Source organism: Myxocyprinus asiaticus, chromosome 34 (assembly GCF_019703515.2).
Source record: "Myxocyprinus asiaticus isolate MX2 ecotype Aquarium Trade chromosome 34, UBuf_Myxa_2, whole genome shotgun sequence".
In the NCBI taxonomy this organism is placed as follows: Eukaryota; Metazoa; Chordata; class Actinopteri; order Cypriniformes; family Catostomidae; genus Myxocyprinus; species Myxocyprinus asiaticus.
The window spans coordinates 29114373-29138014 of NC_059377.1; positions in this window are offsets into that span (position 1 = coordinate 29114373).

Consider the following 23642-nt stretch of genomic DNA (forward strand, 5'->3'; position numbering starts at 1 on the left):
ACATTCAAATATTTATATTATTAGACACCCAGGTGATGCATTTGTTTGACAAGATTTCGATGACACATTTGAAAAGGTTTTTAACAAAGTCAGACAAAATTCAATTTTAGAGTTTTATCAAAAATATATTTTAAACCCTTATATAGCATTATAGGGTACAACTGGGCTAAAGGCACATCTTAAGGAAAACATGCTTTTTTCTGGTCACAAAGTCTATCAAGATTGAAAATATATATGTATTTTTATTGAATATTGATGGAGCAACATAATTTGTTTGAAAATAAATAATAACGAAAGGTTGTTTTGATTAAAATAAAAAAAACAAAAAAACAAAAAACAAAATCAAAACATCAACAACAAAAAAACCGGTGGAGACATTTGTGGAAAAAGGTCCCAAATGGGGTTATAATGATATTGTGTAAATATAGGAACAACAGGCTAGTTGTAGGCAAAATTTGTCAACTTAGGCAAATACCTTTGAGACAGCAAGATGCTTTTTTGAGTAACAAATTAAGATAATACTCATTCAAAATAACCACTTTAGAAAAGGGTTAACCATTTTCTGTTCATTTCAATCACATTTGGCATTTCATAACATCTTAAGTATAAACAAATTAATCTCCACTGTTATTGGATCAGTCTGTGTGAACGCACTTTGAATATTTTTCATAACTAGTCTTTTCACACCACTCAAAAAAACAATGTGTTTTATAAGGGTCTTTAGCCCCTGGAACAGAGGAGCTTTTTCCTCCTAAATACTATTCTTTCACTTATTGGACAGTTATTAAACAACTTTTGATTCAATCACCCTGAACAAAACTGAAAATGATAAAAAGTATTTTGTCTGAAAATAAATGTGATAATGATTCTCATTAGCTACATAAATTTGCAACATTTAAAAAAATATTAAATATTATATCAAATTACCTCAAAAACAAACTTTAGACATTGCACGCAGTAATCTCATGAATCAGGAATATTTAACAGTGTGGAGTGACAAACAGGTGTTTAGGAAAGTACTGTGGTAGAAATCAATCACCTAAATGGAACATGCTAAGAAGGGAACTAGGATTCTGGTGTTAATGATATGGTACACATAGGTAAAGGTATACTCCTATCTTTTCAGCTGATATTTGTACAGAGCTTTTGTTGTCAAATGGCAGCCTGGTCCCCTGATTCCCAAATACTCTTTTACACTTTTCCTTCTTGACCTATTCTTCTTTGGTTTATTGCCTGTGATAAAGCCCTTTTGTAACGACTTAGTCATGATAAATAATTATTAGCAATAAACTGATACTGAGCCACTTTTTGTGGCTATCGCTATTACTTGTGAGGATTTATTTATATGCTTGTTTATTTAACCAATAATTGAAAAAGGAGAGCTGGATTACCCAAGGGATTTACTTTTGTATCTAGCTGCAGATAAGAAGCCAGCTCTATAGCACTTCCTCTTCCCAAAGCCTCTTCAAGCTTGTGATAAAAAGCCCCAAATTTGGGCCGCTGTAAACAAATACCCACGTCTGGATGGGGTAAGCCATGAGTTCAGAGAGTTCTAAGCCCTGGGAAAGACAAAACACCCTTTCAGAGTCCTCTACCTTCCAATGTTCCAGGATCTGATAAAGCTGCTTGGGGTGATGTAACACGTTGCATTCCCTCTGTATTCTGGGCAGGGTTGAGTGCTGTGATATGGAGACACTACACAGGTGAATGTTGTAAGACTACAATAGGAACACATAATAAAAAGGGATATAAACAATGTGGAAGGCAAATCCAAATACATTTAAATTAAGTCAATATTAATTGTACTGACAGATTAATACCCAATGGCTATAAATCTCAATTACTCAAATGTTTCTTTTTCCACTGTTTGAGAGCAAAGATGAGAACGTTTTCCACAAGCTTTCTTTTTTTTATTTCCAAAGACCCTCCCTTATTTACAGAAATATTTTTACAACTTAAATATGATAACTAAAATATTGTATTACTGTTCCTGTATCTTTGTCAGAGCATGGTTCAAATAGTGCAGTTTGATTACTAAGGGAATGCACACACTGATATAATGAATACCATGAAAGTACTTAAAAGTGGTAAAAATATCTGCCAAATGAATAAATGTTAATCATATAATATTAACTTCATCCTGTGTTTTTGGGGGTTTTAAGAGATCCTTTTGCTTGCTCAAAAACATACTTAACATTGAATATCAGGTGGATACATCATGACTTTTGCTAGAACTGATTATGAGAAAAATCGTAACTTTATAATACGCTTAAATCGTCCTCCATAAATGTAAAAAAAAAAAATCTAATATTACTTATGGTTGGTGCCTCAGAGACCCAAGGTTTAAAAGATGCTAAGAGCCCTTTATTTTAATTAGTTTTATTGTATTTCTCTACAGTGTGTTTTGCAGGTGTCAGATTGACCCTGAATAGAAGCAACGTTACTATTATGGATGTAAAGCACCTTTCTAAAAGAGTACATACTTTGTTTGAAAAGTTTGTTGTAAAACAGAGGGATAAGGTTCAATAATGTCTGTTTATTGGGTTTTCGAAATTAGGTCTCTGGGGTGTCTTGTACCCCAAACATAAAAAATGAGACATGAGGGTTAAATATTAGAATTTAGCCTAAATGTCTCATAAAAGGTACAACAAATAGCATGGAAAAAGCAGCAGGAGTCTACATGCTTTGGTTTGATGTCCCATGGCTGTGTACTGTTGATGTCCTTCATATTGTTTATGCTTGTACACTCCATTGTATTTTTTTTTTTATCTCACCAAAACCAAACATGCACAGCTGTTTAGCTGAAATGCCTTGGCTATGCTTCCAGAGAATGCTAATATGTTAACATCCTGTTTTCTCCCCACAGCAAAAGAGCAAGAGTGCTGGGAAGCTGACAACACTGAAAGAATCAAGCAGCACTCCATGACTAACACAGACATGGCCACTGAGTAGGTGTGTGGAGTTTGAAGTCCCGCTCGTCTTGTTTAACTCTTCCTGGAGCCCTTCAGGCAAATTAATCCTTAGAAGAAGAAAAAAAAAAAAAAAAAATATATATATATATATATATATATATATATAAAACTGGCGCACAGCATCTTAAAGCATGCGTGCAAGTGTGGGATGGCTAGATACCTCCTAGTTTCTTTATTTATTTAAAATGACCTTTCTGTACTGGAACGGAGTTTGCTCTTGGCAAGGTGAAGGGTTTAAATGTTGGAAGATGTAGGAGGGGAGAGCAGCAGTAACCAAGCCCAAGAGGGAAAAGAGAGAGAAAATCACCAAAAAAAAAACAAAAACAAACAAAAAAAAGATTTCAAGTGGCTGTAGGGAGAGCAAGGCAGTAAATGAAGCAGAACAGGTTAGATGTGTTGATAGGTTTTTGTCCTCATTAAAAAAAGCCAAGTTCTTGACTTCTGAACCACTTAATTTGTATTCCGTAGCAATTTGTTCTGTACAGGTTTGGACTGGAGAATTGGCATAGATTGCAGTGGTGCAATGAGAGTTTTTTTTATTTTTTTTATTTTATTTTGCTAAATTCCTGCAGAAGATTCTTTACAGTTGGCTCGATTTTCAACCAAGCCAGATGATTAAAAGAAAGAGAAAGAAATTGTAACTTCTATTTTCAAAATGGGCCTTAAAATGAATGAATGCTATTATTTAACCACCATTGTTTTAAGAATATAAGAAGTACTGATAAAGAAGTATTAATATGTTTTCACTCATCAAATACAGTACATAAAATGAGTAGGTGGAATGACATTTCAAGCAATTCACAGCAGTTTCCCGCAGTAAGACATGCTTTACTTAATCTAAAACTCTTGAACCCTTATACAGGAATATTTCAAGATCTACTTATCATATTATGTTGTGTTGTGTTTAGGCTTGTTTGAATAGGGATAGTCTTCTGTAAGTTACGATATGTCATTGTGTTATATATGAGTTTCAGGAAGTAATAAGGAAAAACGTGAAAAAAAGACACTCCTTTTTATTATATTTATGTGTGTCAGTGGGAATTTCATACACTAATACTCACTGCAGTTTGGCCTCTGAGTGAAACACATTTGCTCATTGCATTTAACCAGTGGTGAATTCTCAGGGCCAGCAAAGCCTTCTCTGCTGGCCTAACATGCCAAATAAATAAATATTTTTCATCCTTTCATTCTCAGTCACCTTTTTGCCTATGTATATTTAATCACTTTCCACTCTTAATTAATCTACAAACAAATAGAGAAAAACGAAAAGTTTATCCAGTCAGAATTTATTCCTCGATGCTTACAAGCAAAGTGTGACAGCCGTTTCGCAATTCACATGCCCGAAGCCAAGCTCATTAGTAGAAGCAGCACGTGAGTTTGAGCTCCACCCCCTCAGGCCTTCAGAATTTCCTCAGAATCCCTCAACAGTGCAAATGAATGAGCAACTAAAGTCAGATTGTTGGATTCATCAGCCAATCAGATTGATTTATTTGTTCGTGGTGGGTGTGATCTTTAGGATATGTCCCGGTCGAGGCATTCTAGCTGGCCTTGAGTGACGCAATCACGCTTTACGTGATGTACGTAATTTGAAAGCGAAGAGCGTGAGATCGTCGTCACTGCCGCTATCGCCATTGCGAAAGAGATCCTTATGGATTTAAAAACACAAGATGTTCTGCATGACTGTGTGATTGCTTAATTTATTAAACAGGAAAGGAGGACTGATTTTCACTTCAAGCAAATTGGTAAGTGCTTTTTGCATTGTTATATCAACATCAGGAGTTTTCTAAGTGTAAATTAGTCTGCTTGAGAATTCCATGTCAGATCAAGTTTTGGAAAGTAGCGCTGCATTCCATTCAACTCGGAAAGTCGGATTTTACAACTTCTTACTAGGAAAAGTGCAATGGAATGCATCTTAATGTCAGAATTACAACTTGTAGGCTCGTGCAGAAATTCTCAACCCTGATTTCGCCGAGATGCAGGGGCATGATGTCATACAAACATGTCGACACTCAGGGAGATATACAAAGTGATAAACATTCACTTTATTAAGTAATATCGATAAATGAGTTAGTTTCCACATTACATGATATTAAATGCTTGTTTAACAAACACCTCCAGAAACAGGTGTATAAATCATTATAATCTCTTTTGATAATCATACACCTTAAGCACAAATTCTAGCGCTGCAGAATTGTTTATCAGTTGGGTTGCTAGGAGACATTTCTAATGAGAGTCAAACCCCTGCTAAGCTAACGGGAGCGTTGCAGTTTTGTTTCCTTAAACGTCATCTTCCGAATATTGGGGAATGGAATTCATTTATGGTTGGAGATATCAAGTAGGAATATCCCACATCCAACTTGAATGGAACGCAGCATAACCGTGTACCCTGACGAGACGAATTTATTGCAAGCAACATTTAAATCGCAAATATTATTAGATCGATTTTTCCAGGTATTATAGACCTCCTTAGTAGATTCATACGAAAAATTATGCTTTTTGACGTTCATTTCACGAAACAGTCATGCTGCAGTTAAAATAAGGCTTGCTTGAGCATTAAGTGTCGTTTCAAGTTCTGGCTTTCGTGCATGGACTTGTTTTTAAAATGTCAATTGGTATTACTAGTTGACTGCCACGTAATGTATGATAGGCATAGCGTCTTATACATTGTGAAATTGTGTTTTCTTAATGGCATGAATCACATTGAAGGCCTAGACTTAAAATGCACGGCCCGCGGCTGCATTTAACTAATTGAGACCTTTCCAGCAATATATAACACATGGCTATCTCATATTTTTTATGTTATTACTAACTCTGGATATAATTGTTGTTGTGATTACAAATTTGCAAATTATGAGAACAAAACAGTTCTTATTTGTCAGCAAATTATAAAGCATTATTTAAGAATTGGTAGGATCAGCTATATGCATTGTAAAGTCCATATTGTAAGATTTAAAATTACACCTATTTTGTGGATATTAATTTATTACATAATTAGTATTGTTTTTTATTTTTTCTGCAGGGAGTGCCCTCTGGTATAAACTCAGTTCAATGAATACTTCTATCAATGAAAAATATATATATTATAAATATGTTCAAAAAATAAGTCATAATTACTAAAAAATAAGTTGAAAAAAGATATAATGCAATATCTTGGTATAATAAATGCAATATGAGAGATTTAGTAACAATCTTAGTGGGACAGTCTTTTTTGACCGGGAACACAAAAGATCTTAGCACAAATGAACACAACACAAAGGTTAAAAAGGCGAAGTAATTTCTGCACCATAGCGGCGTTAAACAGAATTGCAAAAATAATTATTTTGACATTGGTAGGGACAGTTAGTCCTAACCAAAAACTCTGTATTCTGAAACAAACAGAGCAAAGGTGAAAGTGCCACAGAGCCCTATGTTTACACTCTAGAGACATGAACCTATAAACGGCGTACTAATAGAAAAAAAAGTCCCTGCATATTAATCTGGAAAAGGAAAAAGCATTTGAATTCTGAAACACACTTCATTAAAACAAAATTCTAATTCTTGCATTATTATACATGCAGTTATTATGACCTTGTATTAATTGAGACTACATAGAACACTTCATAAAACATAAAAATGAATTTGTTACACTGCAGGACCATTTAAGGGCACTGCAAAAAAAACTAAAAACTAAAAGCTGATTAAAAATAGAAAAAACTTAAAAGAAAAAGTGGCCAGTTACAGCACCTAAAATGTACACTTACAGTATCTACATTCAAATCAATTTTAAACTAAAATCATGAAGCCGAAAAAAACTACTCAATATCACAGGGGCAGCTAGGAATAAATAATTTGAATGATTTTTGCACACTGTGCTTTTACACACATACACACTTCAATTCTCTTTGATGACCTGCAGTGAGAATGTTAATGCATTACCTCCTCAGGCTAAGATCAGAGCAGGCTTTCCTCACCCCCTTTGAACTTCCTTTTGTTTGCTTTCCCAGTCATCAGGGTTCCCAGCCGTCAAGCAGGAAAAGTTATCTGGATGGATGCCTTGTCAGCGAGGGATCCTCAGATCTTTCTGTGTCCCCAACAACAGACACAAAAATTCACTCTACGCACATGCACACATGTACACGTTTGGCTCACAAACAAAGATGTTTACCCTTCCTCATCCTGCCAGCATAAATATGTGAGAACAGTTTATATTAGGTATTATTTAGATTCCTTAGAGTTTAGTTCATGCATTTCAAAATAGAGATGAAGAAAGACACGTTGGGAATGTATTGACATTTTCCATCTTGGAGTGAGTCAGAGGTACGGAGTGTTTGGGATGGATACAGAAGACAACAAAGCCACAAATTGAGTTTTGGTACAGCTTAAATTTGTTTGGCACAAACGTTATGACTGAAGGGCAATCATTTTAATTTGCTAAATGTGTTTAACTTAAATGTGAAGTAAGTCTTTTTTTGTTTTTAATCATTATAAGCCATTTGTGGGTTGATTTTTTTCAAAAAGTGTAAATACTATGGCTCTAAACATTACTCTGTTTGTTTGAGCATCCTAACCAGCCTAACATGAGCAACAATGGCTCAGCCAAAAGCATGAGTTTGGGATGGAACTATCCATTTGTCGGCCAATAGAAGACAATGGGAATGTACAGGGAACTTGTTTGAAAAGAGTCATTCAGTTTTGCATTTTCGTTTGGTGCTGCTATAGGCACAGAAATTAGACACTTAACCTTTTATTGTTTTTTTAAACAGTTACAAATTTCCTCCACTGTGTGCTGAGTGCCATAATCAATATTACAATAGTCCAGCTATTCTGTTATAAACTATTAGAGGAGACAGGGGCTAGTTGTCACACGTTTTACTCCAGTGAATATTTCTCATGGTAGGTTTATTTTTGAAAGTCAGTTTCTGCAGAGCCACACACCACAAAGTCTTCGTTACAAAAATAAAAAAACTAAATAAGTAAAAAAAGTGAAACAATTATGAAGCAAAAAGATTCATTACAAAACAACAACTGGAAAAGGTGACATAAAAATATCAAAACATTGTTTTGGCCAACAAATATTGTAATACATTTTAAATTGTACACATTTATGATTTTTAAAACACATGTGACATCCTGCCCAGATAAAACCTGACTTTCATGAAAAATACCTTTATCCTAAACCTTTCGGTAAAACTTTATCTTTATTATATAGTTGACCCTTGCCTTAAAGGAATCGTTCACCCAAAAATGAAAATTCTCTCATCATTTACTCACCCTCATGCCATCCCAGATGTGTATGACTTTCTTTCTTCTACAGAACACAAATTAAGATTTGTAGAAGAATATGTCAGCTCTGTAGGTCCAAACAATGCATGAATGGGTGCCAAAAGGTTTACGCTCCAAAAATCACATAAAGGCACCATAAAAGTAATCCATACGACTCCAGTGGTTAAATCCATGTCTTCAGAATAAATAAGATAGGGTTAGGTGGGAAACAGATAAATATTAAGGTCCATTTTTGCTAGAAATTCTTCTCTTCCTGCCCAGTAGGTGGCATATGCATAAAGAGTGTGAATCACCACAAACACAAGAAGAATGTGAAAGTTAAATAGGAGATCGACTGAGCAGGCAGAAAAATGTATAGTAAAAATTGACTAAAATATTGAAATGTTTCTCACCCACACCTATCAGATTGCTTCTGAAGACATTGATTTAACCACTGGAGTTATTTGGATTACTTTTATGTGGACCTATGTGATTTTTGGAGCTTCAAAGTTCTGGTCACCATTCACTTGCATTGTATGGACCTACAGAGCTGAGATATTCTTCTACAAATCTTCATTTGTGTTCTGCTGAAGAAAGAAAGTCATACACATCTGGGATGGCATGAGAGTGAGTAAATGATGAGAGAATTTTGGGTGAACTGTTCCTTTAATGCAAACCAGTATGATTTGATTATGTTAGTTTGTTTTCCCAAGCTATAACAAAAATATGATGATAGTGAAAATGTACTTAATGTAGAATTCACAAAAATTCTAAGAGGGTTTGAAAAACAAAACAAAAACATTTGCACAATTGGACTTTTCACTCCAAATCTTATCGTTACTGATATATAGCCTTATCCACATCTTCCCCATGTGAAAACTTGGCCTGGTGTCCACTATTAATGTTTATTATTCCAGGGCTTGGCAAAGTCATATAATTTTACTAGATCAAAACAAAACTAAAAACACTGGCTCTTTTAGTCGACAAAACACAAACATGCCATGGATGACATGCCCTGTGATTGAGAAAGAATATGAAGCACACATAGAAATAGGCCAAGATGACTAATGTGGACATCTAAGACAACTCATGAGACATGACAGTGTGGGTTAATTATGTATGCTTGATCATGTTGCCTGTGAACACAAACATCAGGGACTGTGGAGGGCAAACCCAGACACAGCACTCTGTGTTATCCTAACACCACCCATCCAAACACAAAACACCACTCCAGCCTTACCCATACCTTTGCATTAACCTTGCTTATTAACACAGTTCAAGTGCATAGTTTTTCCATTGTTTAAATAATTTATCCTATTCCAGCTTAATATGCAACGACAACTATAAATAAACCATTTGTAGGTTGATTTCCCAAAAAAGTGTAAACACTGGCTGTCTGGCACTTTCAAAATCATTGCTACACACTCTCATGGTGAAATCGTAAGGATTCATATGACTTTTCTAAATTTGGCTAATTCGTATGATATCGTACGACTGCACTTGTATGAATTCGTACGACTTTCACTACAGCCAATGACGTCGCTGGACATCATTTCCATCTAATAAGTGACAATTACTTGCTTCTGTCACACACAACAGCTTCCTATCATGTTTACACTACTGATCGGTTAGGTTTAGATAAGGGGTTTGGGTAAGGGCATAATATTAATAAGCATGTCCTTAACGCATCATGCGCGAAACTCGCACTTCCGCATTAGACATCTGGGCATTTACACGTGATGAAATCGTAAAAATGTATACGAACAAACTCGTATGAAATCACACGAAATAGCCAACTCGTAAAATATGTACGAATTTTCATGAGACTGGGTTGAACATTGCTTTGTTTGATTGAGCATCCCAACCAGCCTGACACAGCAACATTATCTCAACCAATGGCATAAGTTTGGGGCGGGACAATCTATTGGTTCATCCAATGGCAGATGGAGGAGTGTTCGGAAAAACCTGTTTGTAAACAGTCAATTCCTTTTGGTGACACAAGTTGTGCAGAAATTATACCCTTCAGCTTTCACTTGAGCACCAACAGTCAAAACAATCAATTTTTTTTTAAGTCAGCCAGGCAAAACATCATCAGTTTGAGTATCAGTCAGATGAAAAAATCAATTCAAGTTTGCTTATGTTTTCCTTCATTTTCCCCTTCACACATTGGCTTAATTATTCATATCACATCTTACCTACCACTGTTATTTCATTTGGGCAGAGAGAGATTATGACTGCAATTTACTCTCAGATACCACCTGGTTTAAACAACTGCTGTGTTTGGAGAGAAAGAGAGAGTTTGATTGGTGTGACTTGAGGCTCTTCTTTCGAAAAACCTGCTGTGCTGTAATTAGTCCATTGCAATAATATCAGACAAGCAAGCATTCTAAAGAGTGTCACTGATGTAACAGCATTTATATACTAAAAATGATATCATCACAACATGTTAACCAAAACATAATTTGAAGTTAATTATTTACAACAGCTGGACTACACAAGGACAGTTGCTTAATAAACATATTAAAGAATGTTTGAAAATGTAAAAATGAAAAATGGTAAGAGTAGAGTTGGGGGAAAGAAAATACACTAAGGGAACATTTGACTTCAATACAAGTTAAGCTCAATCAACAGCATTTGTTGCATATTGTTGATTACCACAAAAATTAATTTTGACATCCCTCATTTAAAAAAAAAAAAAAAAAAAGCAAAAATATGGGTTACAGTAAGGCACTTACAATGGAAGTGAATGGGACAATATTTGGAGGGTTTAAAGGCAGAAATGTGAACATAAATTAAAATGTTAAAACTCATGTATTATTTGAGCTGTACATTTGTTTAAATAATTATTTTGTTGGTCATTTTGGTGTTTTATGGTTTGCAGCATTAAGTCGTCATCAGAATAAGAAGAATCAGAATCAGCTTTATTGCCAAGCATGCTTACACATACAAGGAATTTGTCTTGGTGACAGGAGCTTCCAGTGTACAACAATACAAAAAGAATACAAAAACAATACAAAAACAGCAGCAAGACATAGATAATAATAAAAATTAAAAAATAAAACTAATTATACACATACGTACAGACACACACATACATACACATGGGTAGTGCAAATCTAATACAATCTGTTATGTACAGTGCAAATGTTTTTTTGTTTGTTTTTTTCAGAGGAATGGAATGGCAGAAGAGGTTGGATGTGTTGGATAAATATAAGAAAGGCTAAACTGTGTATTGCACATAGTTATTGCTCAATGGGGCAATTTAACTGTTCATGAGATGGATAGCCTGAGGGAAAAAACTGTTCCTGTGCCTGACGGTTCTGGTGCTCAGTGCTCTGAAGCGTCGGCCAGAAGGCAACAGTTCAAAAAGGTAGTGGGCAGGGTAAGTGGGGTCCAGAGTGATTTTTCCAGCCTTTCTCCTCACTCTGGAAGTGTATAGTTCTTGAAGGGGGGGCAGGGGGCAACCAATAATCCTCTTAGCAGTCCGAACTGTCCTTTGTAGTACAGTATGTCTGATTTCGTAGCTGAACCAAACCAGACAGTTATTGAAGTGCAGAGGACAGACTCAATGACTGATGAGTAAAATGTATCAGCAGCGCCTGTGGCAGGTTGAATTTCCTCAGCTGGTGAAGAAAGTACAACCTCTGCTGGGCCTTTTCACAATGGAGTCAATGTGGGTCTCCCACTTCAGGTCCTGTGAGATGGTAGTGCCCAGGAACCTGAATGACTCCACTGCTGCCACAGTGCTGTTTAAAATGGTGAGGGGGGGTCAGTGTTGGGGTGTTTCTCCTAAAATCCACAATCATCTCCACCGTTTTGAGCGTGTTCAGCTCAAGGTTGTTTTGACTGCACCAGACAGCCAGCTGTTCAACCTCCCTTCTGTATGCAGACTCATCGTCATCTCGGATGAGGCCAATGACAGTGGTGTCGTCTCCAAACTTCAGGAGCTTGACAGAGGGGTCCTTGGCAATGCAGTCATTGGTGAAGAATAGTGGGGAGAGCACACATCCCTGGGGGGCACCAGTGCTGATTGTACAGGTGCTGGAAGTGAGTTTCCCCTGTCTCACAAGCTGCTGCCTGTCTGTCAGAAAGCTGGTAATCCACTGAAAGAAGACATGGGAACAGAGAGTTGGTGTAATTTATTCATTGAAAGCTGAACTAAAGTCCACAAAAAGGATCCTTGCATATGTCCCTGGTCTGTCCAGATGTTGCAGGATATGATGCAATCCTATGTTGACTGCATCATCCACAGACCTGTTTGCTCGATAAGCAAATTGAAGGGGATCTAGAAAGGGTCCAGTGATGTTCTTCAGGTGGGCTAACACCAGTCGACAGGTCTGTAGTCATTAAGTCCTGTGATTTTTGGTTTCTTTGGGACAGGAATAATGATTGAGCGTTTGAAGCAGCATGGGACTTCATACTGCTCCAGTGATCTATTGAAGATCTGTGTGAAGATGGGGGCCAGCTGGTTAGCACAGGATTGAAGACACGCTGGTGAGACGCCATCTGGGCCTGAAGCCTTCCTCGTCTTTTATTTCCGAAAGATGTGGCTCACATCATCTTCACAGATCTTAAGTGCAGGTTGAGTAGCAGGAGGGGGGTTGCAGGAGGTGTTGGTGTTTGTGTGAAGTGAAGGTCAGAGTAGGTGTGGGGTGTGAGATTGGGCCTTTCAAATATGCAGTAGAACACATTCAGGTCGTCAGCCAGTTGTTGGTTCCCTACAGGGTTGGGGGTAGGAGTCCTGTAATTTGTGAGTTGTTTCATGCCACTCCACACTGATGCAGGGTTGTTAGCTGAAAACTTGTTTTCCAGCTTCTCAGAGTATCTTCTTTTAGCCACTCTGATTTCCCTGTTCAGTGTGTTCCTGGCCTGATTATACAAGACTTTATCTCCACCCCTGTAAGCATCCTCTTTGGCCTGACGAAGCTGCCTGTGCTCTGCTGTAAACCATGGTTTGTCATTGTTGAACTTTAAATAAGTCCTAGTAGGAATGCACATATCCTCACAGAAACTGATATATGATGTAACAGTATCTGTGAGCTTGTCCAGGTCTGTGGCTGCAGCTTCAAAAAAACTCCAATCTGTGCAATTGAAGCAGGCTTGTAGTTCCCGCTCTGCTTCATTGGTGCATCTCTTTACAGTCCTTACTACTGGCCTGCTTGATTTTAATTTCTGCCTGTAGGTTGGAAGAAGATGAACCAGAGAGTGATCAGAGAATCCCATAGCTACTCTAGGGACAGAGCGATTTGCATCCTTTATTGTTGTGTAGCAATGATCCAGTATGTTCCTGTCTCTGGTGGGGCATGTGATGTGCTGTTTGTATTTGGACAGTTCACGTGTGAGATTTGCTTTGTTAAAATCCCCAAGAATAATAATAACTGAGTCCGTGTATTTTTGTTCTGTGTCTGTGATTTGATCAGCCAGCTGTTGCTGTGTTCAAACACGCGTTTGGTGCGATATACACACTCACCAGAATAAACGAGGAAACTCCCGCGGCGAGTAGAAAGGCTTACAGTTAATAAAGAGCACTTCCAAATTAGGACAGCACATCCTCTTTAACACTGTTACATCTGTACACCAACTTTCATTGATATAAAAGCATGTTCCACCGCCTCTTGTTTTCCCCGTTAACTCTGCGATGCGATCCGCTCTGAACAGCAGGAAGCCCGGCAGATGTAACGCGCTGTCCGGAATGGCTTCACTCAGCCAGGTTTCTGTGAAGCTCAAGGCAGCAGAGGTTGAAAAGTCCTTGTTTGTGCGGGTGAGGAGATATAGTTCGTCCGTTTTGTTAGGAAGAGAGCGGAGATTCGCTAAGTGATTGCTCGACAGCGCTGTTCAAAATCCGTGCCGATGGAGTTTGACCAGCGCACCGGCTCGTCTCCCTCGCCTGCGTCTCTTGAACAGCAGAGCTGCGCCTCCAACTAAAATGTCTAGCAAAACGTCTGAATATTCGAAAACCGGGAAAAGATTGTCTGGTACATGCTGTCGAATGTTCAGCAGTTCGTCTCTGTTAAAACTGACTGGAAAAAGATTACTAAACACAGGACAAACAAACAAAAATAACAAAAGAACTGAGGAGCTCGGCACCACACATGTCCTTGTTGTACCCTGATACACTACAGTAAACCTTCAATAATGATTTTTACATTGTCATTCGTCCTTGCGTATTCACGTCATATCTGTAAGCTGTGAAAGAAGATTCGGCTGTGTCGCGAGAAGCGAGTGCGATAGCTGTTTAATCAGTCCAGTCATGGTATAAGAGTCAGGACAGCAGCAGAGTGACATCACTCTCCTAACGGATTTAACTGTTTTTTACTGTTTGGTGAAGTTGTTTACCTGATATACTGCTTGGATATGTTTTCTGGTAGGGTTATTGAAGTTTATATTGTTTGTCATGCTTTAATGAATCGAACATTACTCATGTGTACTGACCACAATGTGTTTTATAAGTTTCGCTTTTTTCAGTGAAGTTACGGTTACATGCTTACTAATATTTATGATTTCTGAGTATTTAAAAAATTGCTGCAGGTTTGAGATTCCTAAATTGTGTGTCTCTAAAAGTTTTCTTGGGCTATTTTTTTTTTTCTTTCTTTTTACCTCAGCCACAGAAATGCACAAGTTGTCACTTTACACTGTCCTTGTAGTAGAAAAATTAAGTTATTTTATTTATTTGCCTGATGAAGACCTAATGGTCTAAACAGTGCAAGCAAGTGTAAGCCAATAAAGTATTTTTGGAGCAAAAAAAAATCAGTGTAGGGACACTTGCCATTTTAATCTTTTAGCAGATGTTTAAACAGATCTAAAAGCCACTATAGGTACAAGGAATTTATAATCATCTAAAGCTGTCTATTATGTCCAGATTTCATAGCACAGTAATGTTTATTAATTTGTTTAACGTGTAACCATCTCTGTTACTTCCAAATAAATGTTTATCATCATTATTAAATCCTCATTTTGCATTTTAATATTACAGTCTTTTATTGGTTGCAGTGCATAGACCTACTATTGTTGTAATACAGTTCACTTGTATGTAACATGGGTGTCTTGGAGAGGAAGAGAGGAGACGCAGGAGTAGATTCCTTTTAATTATAAACGTTGGAGTAGGACAAATCGCAGGAGTGGAAGCAGAAGAAAGGCTCAAAAGTAAATGCTGGAGTGGAACAAACGCTGGAACAAACACTAAATCTTTAACATTCAAACTAAGCACAACATAACGAAACACTTCAAGGACTGACAAAGAATTATAAAACTAAACTAAGAGGGTATTTATACACTGAGAAACTAATGAGAGAATAGAAGTCAGGTGCAGATGATGAAGTACTGATAGAAGTGATTAGGGCAGTGAATCCTGGGAAATGGAGTCTAGGGGGGAAAACTTCAAAATAAGAGTCCTTGAAAAAGAATGAGGGAGACAGACTGTGACATTCCCCCCCCCACTTTAAAAAGAGCAACTCCTGGCGCCCAAGAACGGATGAGGGCAGGGTGACGCAGAAGATAAAGGATCCAAAGATGATGATCAGGAGGCCTAGGGGGTGGCCACAGGGCAAGGACTGGGTCAAGAGGCGGAACCGCTGGAGGAGGAGACTCTGTGGAAGAGTCCGAGGATGAAGCCGTGGAAGGCTCGGGGCTGAGAGCCATAGAATAGAGCATGGGCAGAGACTGGGGAAGAGTCCTTTTCCTTCTCTTTCGGCCAGCAGGGAGTGTGGTTACGGTATCGGTGCGAGGCTACAGACACTGGCTCGTTAACCGTGGCAGGCTTGGGCACTGCTCGTTAACCGTGGTCGCTGCCGCTGATTGCGGCAGGGAATCGACCACCAGAATCAGGAGAGGATGAGTTCCCCCCCCCCCAAAAAAACTTGGGGGAATAGGATGGAGGAGTTACCATGGAGACAGGGGCGTGGAAGGCTGCGAGGGATCTACCACCGGGACTTTGTGAGGGTCTTCCTTATGGGTAGGTAGAAGTGAGAGGAGATGTAAGGACAGTGTGGCTCTGACATATTCCAAAAATGAAAGATTCTCCACTTGCAGAAGGGCTGTAAGGCGGTGAAAGTTTAAGCCCATTCCATAGACGGAACAGAGGTAGGGGTCCGAGATATTGGAAGAAATGGCGAGTTGACTGAACTTGGCAGTGTATTCCAGGAGAGGAAGGTCTTGTTTAAATAAGGCCATGAATAATCCGGTAAACTCCATGATTTGTCTGGGTCTGGACGAGTGGGAGAGGATTAGAGGGATCACTGGAGTAGAGGACGACGTTGGGAGGAACCGGTAAGTAAATCCGTATTTCTTTGTTGTGGTTCAGTCTTTCTGTAACGTGGGTGTCTTGGAGAGGAAGAGAGGAGACGCAGGAGTAGATTCCTTTTAATCTTTAAATTATAAACTTTGGAGTAGGACAATCAGAGGAGTGGACACAGAAGAAAGGCTCAACAATAGTAAACGCTGGAGTGGAATAAACACTGGAACAAACACTAAATCTTTAACATTCAAACTAAGCACAACATAACACCTCATAACAAAATACTTCAATGACTGATAAAGACTTAACAAAACTAGATGGTATTTATACACTGAGAAACTAATGAGGGAATAGAAGTCAGGTGCAGATGATGAAGAACTGATAGAAGTGATTAGGGCAGTGAATCCTGGGAAATGGAGTCCGGGGGGAAAACTTCAAAAAAAGAGTCAGTTTGTTAGACAGACTGTGACGTATTGTCCACTGAGGCTGTAGATTGTAATAATAAAAATAGAGGGTCTTCAATTGGACTCATATCAGCCATTTCACGAGTTTAACATTTTAGTATGATATGTGTAATACAATACAAAAATTATGTGTATTTCTGTAGTGAATAAAATGCTTTAATAATTATATTCAAATATAATTAAGAGTGTTGTTTATCTTCTTCAAAATAAGTAATATATCAGTTATAAATGTTTAAGCGAATAATATAATAACATAATATCAACATGAAAATAGCTTGTTGTGACTCTGCAGGAAATCTAAGAGTCCTCAAACCATGAGATTCATCCGCCAGAAGAGCAGTGCCTCACAACTAACGTAAAGTGTTCCTCCGCAAGTAACTTGCAGTTTTATGTTTCAACCGGTAGAGGGCCAAAAGTTACATAGTGTAGCTTTAACAGCTCCTTTTGTCTTCCACAGAGGAAAGAAAATCATATGGGTTTGGAACCACATATGGGTGAGCAAATAATAAAAACATTTTTATTTTTGGTGAACTATCCCTTTAAGAACCTAACTTTCAAAGGTTTTTTCAAGGGTTAAAAGCTCACTTTTGATGAACTGCCTATGCAGTCCCTGTGTAGAAGCGACTTACTCTTGTCGCTTTAATATTTTAGCTCAGCACTGTGAGGCAGCGACATCATGCCTGAGGCGAGCATGCCAATTACACTAACACTGACTATTCTCTATGATATGCCACGGAGCCTTTCATCACTGATGCATTACTGAAGCAAATTATAGATTTTACAACAAAGTTAACTCGAGAGCTGTCAACCAGATCAACCTCCCTTGCCACATTTAGTCAGTTTTTCCATTGAGTGTCCATCAAATATACATGCTTAATCTGTCTCTGGCAGAGTAAAGGAAGGTTGGCTCCTTGAGAACAGATTGGGCTATGCATAGGCAAGCTGACAAGACTATCTGCTCTTTACATTAATACTCTGCAATAAACACCAAAGGCCCTCTGTTAAAACCATTAATCTTATATAAGTCCTCGACGCTGGCTAAAAGCACTTAGCTGAAACAAACCAAAAGGAATATGGGAGTGTTTGGACGTCCTATATTTCCAGGCTCTTTGTGAATTGTAACTTTTAGTGGCAAAACAGCCAGATGCGTGTAAGCACACATTTATACTGGTACCAAAACGCATCTTTTTCCATTCAAACACAGCCGTGTATTCTGACAAAATATTTTTTGCAAGCAATATGTAAATCTCATTAATGAATATATTTCATTACTCTGTAGTAGGTGTTTTGGCAGTGACCAATTTTTTTAAGGACTCTTAAGGAATATTCTGGGTTTAATACAAGTTAAGCTCAATCGCCAGCATTTGTGGCATAATGGTGATTACCACAAAACATTATTTCAAGTCATCCCTCGTCTTCTTTGAAAAAAGCAAAAATCAAGGTTCAGTGAGGCACTTACAATGGAAGTAAATGGGGCCAATTTTAGGAAGGCAGAAATGTGAAGCTTAAAATTGTATAAAAACACTTACATTAATTCTTCTGTTAAAACTTGTGTATTATTTGAGCTGTAAAGTTCATAGTTTTTAAAATAATTTAAGAGTTTTAGGGTTTCTGGTGTTATGTCGCAAACCCAGTGAAGTTGTAATACTGGAAAATAACTTTACATAGAAAAGGTTAATAAGCCATTTTATCCTGGGCCTGGGTAGCTCAGCAAGTAAAGATGCTAACTACCACCCCTGGAGTCATGAGTTCAAAACCAGGGTGTGGTGAGTGACTCCAGTCAGGTCTCCTAAGCAACCAAATTGGCCCGGTTGCTAGGGAGGGTAGAGCCACATGGGGTAACCTCCTCGTGATCGCTATAATGTGGTTCTCGCTTTTATCACACTAAAATCATGTTGGAACACGTTTTTTCGTCTTGTGGCTATACTTTTGAAACAGTAAGTATCCAAATGTTTCCGGATTGGCCCCATTCACTTCCATTGTAAGTGCCTAACACAGATTTTTTCTTTTTTTAAAGACAAGGTGAGACGAGTCAAAATAATTTTTTTTTGTTTATCAACATTATACCACAAATGCTGTCAATTAAGTTTAACTTGTATTGAACCCGGAATATTCCTTTAAAACCATTAATTTGACTTTTTTCTCCTGTCTGCTGCCTTTGGGTTTGGGACTGTGCATCCCTTTTAAGGCAAGTCAGTCCACTTATTGGGCCATCTTGGGAATGCTCCTGTGCAGCTATTTTCTATGTATACAAGCGCTATACAATTACAGCTTCTTTTTACTTGAATGATGAAGGACTTCAAGATTACAATCAAATAACATATTTCAAATCAGCAGTAAAATCTGACACGAATGGCCAAGTCAAGTCATTTTAATTTGTATAGTGCTTTTCACAATACACATCGTTTCAAAGCAGCTTTACAGAAAATTTTGCTGTAATGTCTTAAAAGTCCCCATTGAGCAGTTTAATGGTATCATAAATTAGGATTCTTTAGCTCAGATCATGAAAAAAACGCTATTTTTTCAGGCTAGTCCAGCTAAAGCGCATGTTAATACACAATTCTCAAATTAACTGACAGACGATGTCTCTATCAAAAAAATGTTTAACATTATTTTTCATGTTTTTTTTTTACCATTGTTTTAATTTAAAAAGTATACACTGCTATGATGGGGTTTTAATATGGCTGGTGTAGTAAAAGGAAGTCCTGCCTTACAGGTAAAAGAGCCAATCACCTTTTTGCTAGGGTCTCCCTTGTATCTCTAAAGAAGTTCACCCGCTCTTGTTTAGTGTTCCAAACCCATAAATGTAAAAAGGGTCTATAGGAAATATATCAACACAGGAATGAAAACTGTGCTCATCAAGAGATTTCATTGCGTCTTTTAACATACACACTTTCTCACACTGAAACACACTCACATACATGATAAAAACACACACTGGGCATGATTTATCTCCATCAGGCCTGGTTGGCACTGGAGGAGCAGGCAGGATGTAAACGCAAACTGCCAATGTTGGAGAATGACTGAGAAAAACAACAGCTTTTTTCACTTCTGAGAAATATAGATGCTGTCTGTGGACAGGTTTGCTCAGGAACACCGAAGAAATTCTTCAAAAAAGATGACAGCGCTCGACTGCGAGGACTTAGGTCAGCAAACAGTCGCTTCCATGATATATGGAGCTCAACTTTTTGAATGAGCTGGAAAGAAAAGCATAGCTTGAGGTCTGGATAGTTTTTTCAAAGTTTGAGGACTGTCGAATCTGACATTCAACTCCCTTTGTTATGAACCCAAAGCCAGAGGGCTGATGGGAAATAAATGTGAAACATCATTTGTTCCAGCCTCAGACGGGGAGAGAATATATGAGAGCTTGAGAGCCATCAATTAGAAATTAGGGTTATTCCCCAGTGTGACTGTGAGTTTGCCGGAATTTGTGAGTTCCTCCAAATCTCACAAAAGTGTCATGGATGAAAACATAGAGAGAGTCTACAGAGTGCTTGTGGTATCTGTGGGCCCAAAATTTTGTCAAATGAATATAGATTTACCAAACATTTCACAAAAGATTAATACCACTTGGAACCCCTACTGAAAATATAAACTTTAGGCCAGCATGAATTTCCATGCTAGTTTATGCTGGTATGGCAGGAGGGGCGAATTGCTTCCAATATAGTTATTTGGCATTTTAGCCTATCAGCTGTGCTCCCTGGGCTATAAAAACAGGAGCATACGTGCTGCCTGGTATGCGTCACTTTCAGTGAACTGCTACGTCGTTAACGCGCTTTCGTCATTGTTTCTAGGAACCAGATGCGAGTACCCGAGTTGGTAAGGGGAACGCGCTGCTTGTTGTTTGGTAGATGATAACGCGTATTCGGTTACGAGAAGTGCATTCTGTTTAATGTATGTTTTAGAGACGCTGACTTGTTCTGAGAGCATGCCTCTGTCTTCGGCTGTACGAGCTGGGGGGAGGGGGGGGAGTTGGATTATTTTCTGCCTTAATCCTTGCTACTGTGTCGTTTCTTTCTGTTTGCACTAACTGGATGTGGACACTGGAGAAGATAAGGAGAATGTGCTGCTAATCAGTATGTGTTGTTAATAGTCCATAGTCGTATAATTACGTGTTTTGGAAGCGCTGATCTGTGTTTAAGAACGTTGCCTAACTAACTCCCTTTCTCAGCTGTGAGAACCTGACGCCGTTGCTGGATTATTATTTCTCTGCTCTGGTTTTTGCCAGGAAAAGCCTTTTGATGAAACGTTGACGTATCCTCTCGACGATCGGTATATATGTTTTATGTGTACATATATTAGGCTGTCAGAGAGTGAATTTAACAGAGTAACAGTTTCGTTTTGTTTCTAGGTATGTGAAAGCCTGTAACTGCAATTCAGTCGGGGTGCTTTGCATTCGTTCACGGCCGCAGTGCTGTTCTGTTTCCAAATTTGGGGCTTCAGTTAATTCTATTTGATTTTCTTTAACTGATTTGTATTAGTGTTTATAGTCTTTTTGGTTATGAGCACCTGAGCACCAGGGGGCAGAGGGCTGGCTCTAATTTGGGTGGTGGTATCTTCCTCACCATGTGCTGTGATTTGTATTTATATCTGTGTGTGTGCGTGTGTGTGTGTGTGCGCATGTACGGTGAAGTGCAGTGATTCTTCCCCAAGGGGTGGAGTAGTCTGGCTTCCTGCCTCTGCTGGTCAGCTCAGTCCCTGGCCTTGACTCTGTCCTTGACCCTTAGTGGCCTATTGAATGGGAAACATTGTTGCTGTATCCATTTTAACATTGTTTTAATTTAAGATTTGTCAATAAAGACTTTATTTTTATGCTATGACCCATGTCTCTGACTCTTATCGGTGATACGAACTTGTGTATGCCTTTTTGTAGGAGGTTTATCCTAATTCTTTGGGTGAAATTCCCAAGGTGGCGTAGTCGGAGTGTGAATGGTATCATCTTGTTCATTTTGCATTGTAATTTATTAAAGTGTAAAACCCCTAACTGCCCTCGTAGAACCTAACGCCTCAGTGCCACACTGGTATAGTGTTGGTCTAGCTGGTGGAGTAGCATAGCCATGCTGTTCACTTTCGACATTAGCTGGTGAAGCCGGTTTACCTATGTGGTCTTGCTGGTTAAGCTATTTAAAGAGATAGTGTACCCCAAAAATGGAAATTCTGTCATCATTTACTCACCCTCATATTAGTCGAAACTCGTAACATGTTTTCTTCTGGGGAAAGCAAAAGCAGATGTTAGCCTCTTTCACCATTCACTTTACTGAAAAAAGATGCAATGAAAGTGAACAGTGACTGAGGCTGTCATTCCCTAACATTCTGCCCAACACCTCCTTCTGTGTTCCACGGAAGAAAGTCATACAGGTTTGGAATAACATGAGGGTGAGTAAATGATGACAGAATTAGCATTTTTAGTTAAACTATCCCTTTAAAAAAACAGCTATCCGTGCTGGGGACCATCATCCAAACACAACATGCTTTTGACTAGCAATGCTGGCAACTAACAATATTTGGTTCCCAGAAAATTCTAGGGAGGTTAGCTAATGGTTATAAAAAAAATAAAACCTAAATAGAACATCAGGAATTGGTTCTTAAAAGAATAACCAAATGGGAACCTTATAGTAACATTATGGGAATGCTTTTGCTACCTGGATACCCTTAGCTGATTCTTTCCAAAACCTCTTCTAATCCAAAGGAAATAGTGTTTCCATCCATGCATTAAATAAGATGCGCCATTCTCATGATGCCTGACCCACCAGCCCAGAAGGGAACTAGAGCAATCAGTTTTGTGCACAATTAATCATTGTGAGCCCGACAAACTGCTACAATCTCAGACATTTAGAGGCAGAGGCAGCAATAATTATGACAAGGCAGGGCAATATAATAGCCGGCAAAACATGCCTTCATTCCCATTAGTAAGGGAGGTGGGAGGGTTGTACAGATCTCTTCTAAACACATCAGTAGCCAGCGGAGAGATTAGGGAAGTGTATATGGCTGGGAAACAGAGAGTGAAAGAATGAAGAGTAATAGAAAAGTAAGAAAGTGACACATGAAAGGGAGAGAATAAGACAATGGGAGAGAGCAAGAGAGTCATAGAAGGACTATATTTGACCTATAAAGAACGCTAGAGGAAAATATGAGTGGAGATGTTTGGAGTTCCCAGAACAGCTCACACCCGTTCTGCTTAATTTTAGGATTTAAAACAGATTAGAATCGAGACAGAATGAGCTGTCAGAACACATCCAGCTAAAGCTGCAATGTTTTACTCTCTAGATTCTCTAAAATAAAACACTGCATACTAAATGCAAAAAAAAATATGGGTGTTCGGGGACAATTGTAACACATTACATTAAAGTAAAGTTAAGTTCTTTCTCTACTTGATAAAAATAAATGTGGTTCTCTCATCATTTACTCACCCTCTATCCCAGGTGTTTATGACTTTCTTTCTTCTGCTGAACACAAACAAAGGTTTTTTTGTAGAATATCTCTGCTCTGTAGGTCCACACAATGCAAGTTAATGGTGACCAGAAATTTGATGGTCCAAAAAGCACATTAAGGCAGCATAAAAGAAGAGAAAAAGTCATACTCATCTGGGATGGCATGAGGGTGAGTAAATTATGAGATAATTTTCATTTTTAAGTGACCGATTCTACCGATTCTTTAACTAATCAATGGGGCGTAATGAGGGTGCAAAAAAATACAGATCAAACAGCATGGTCTTTCTTATGAAGCTGGTTC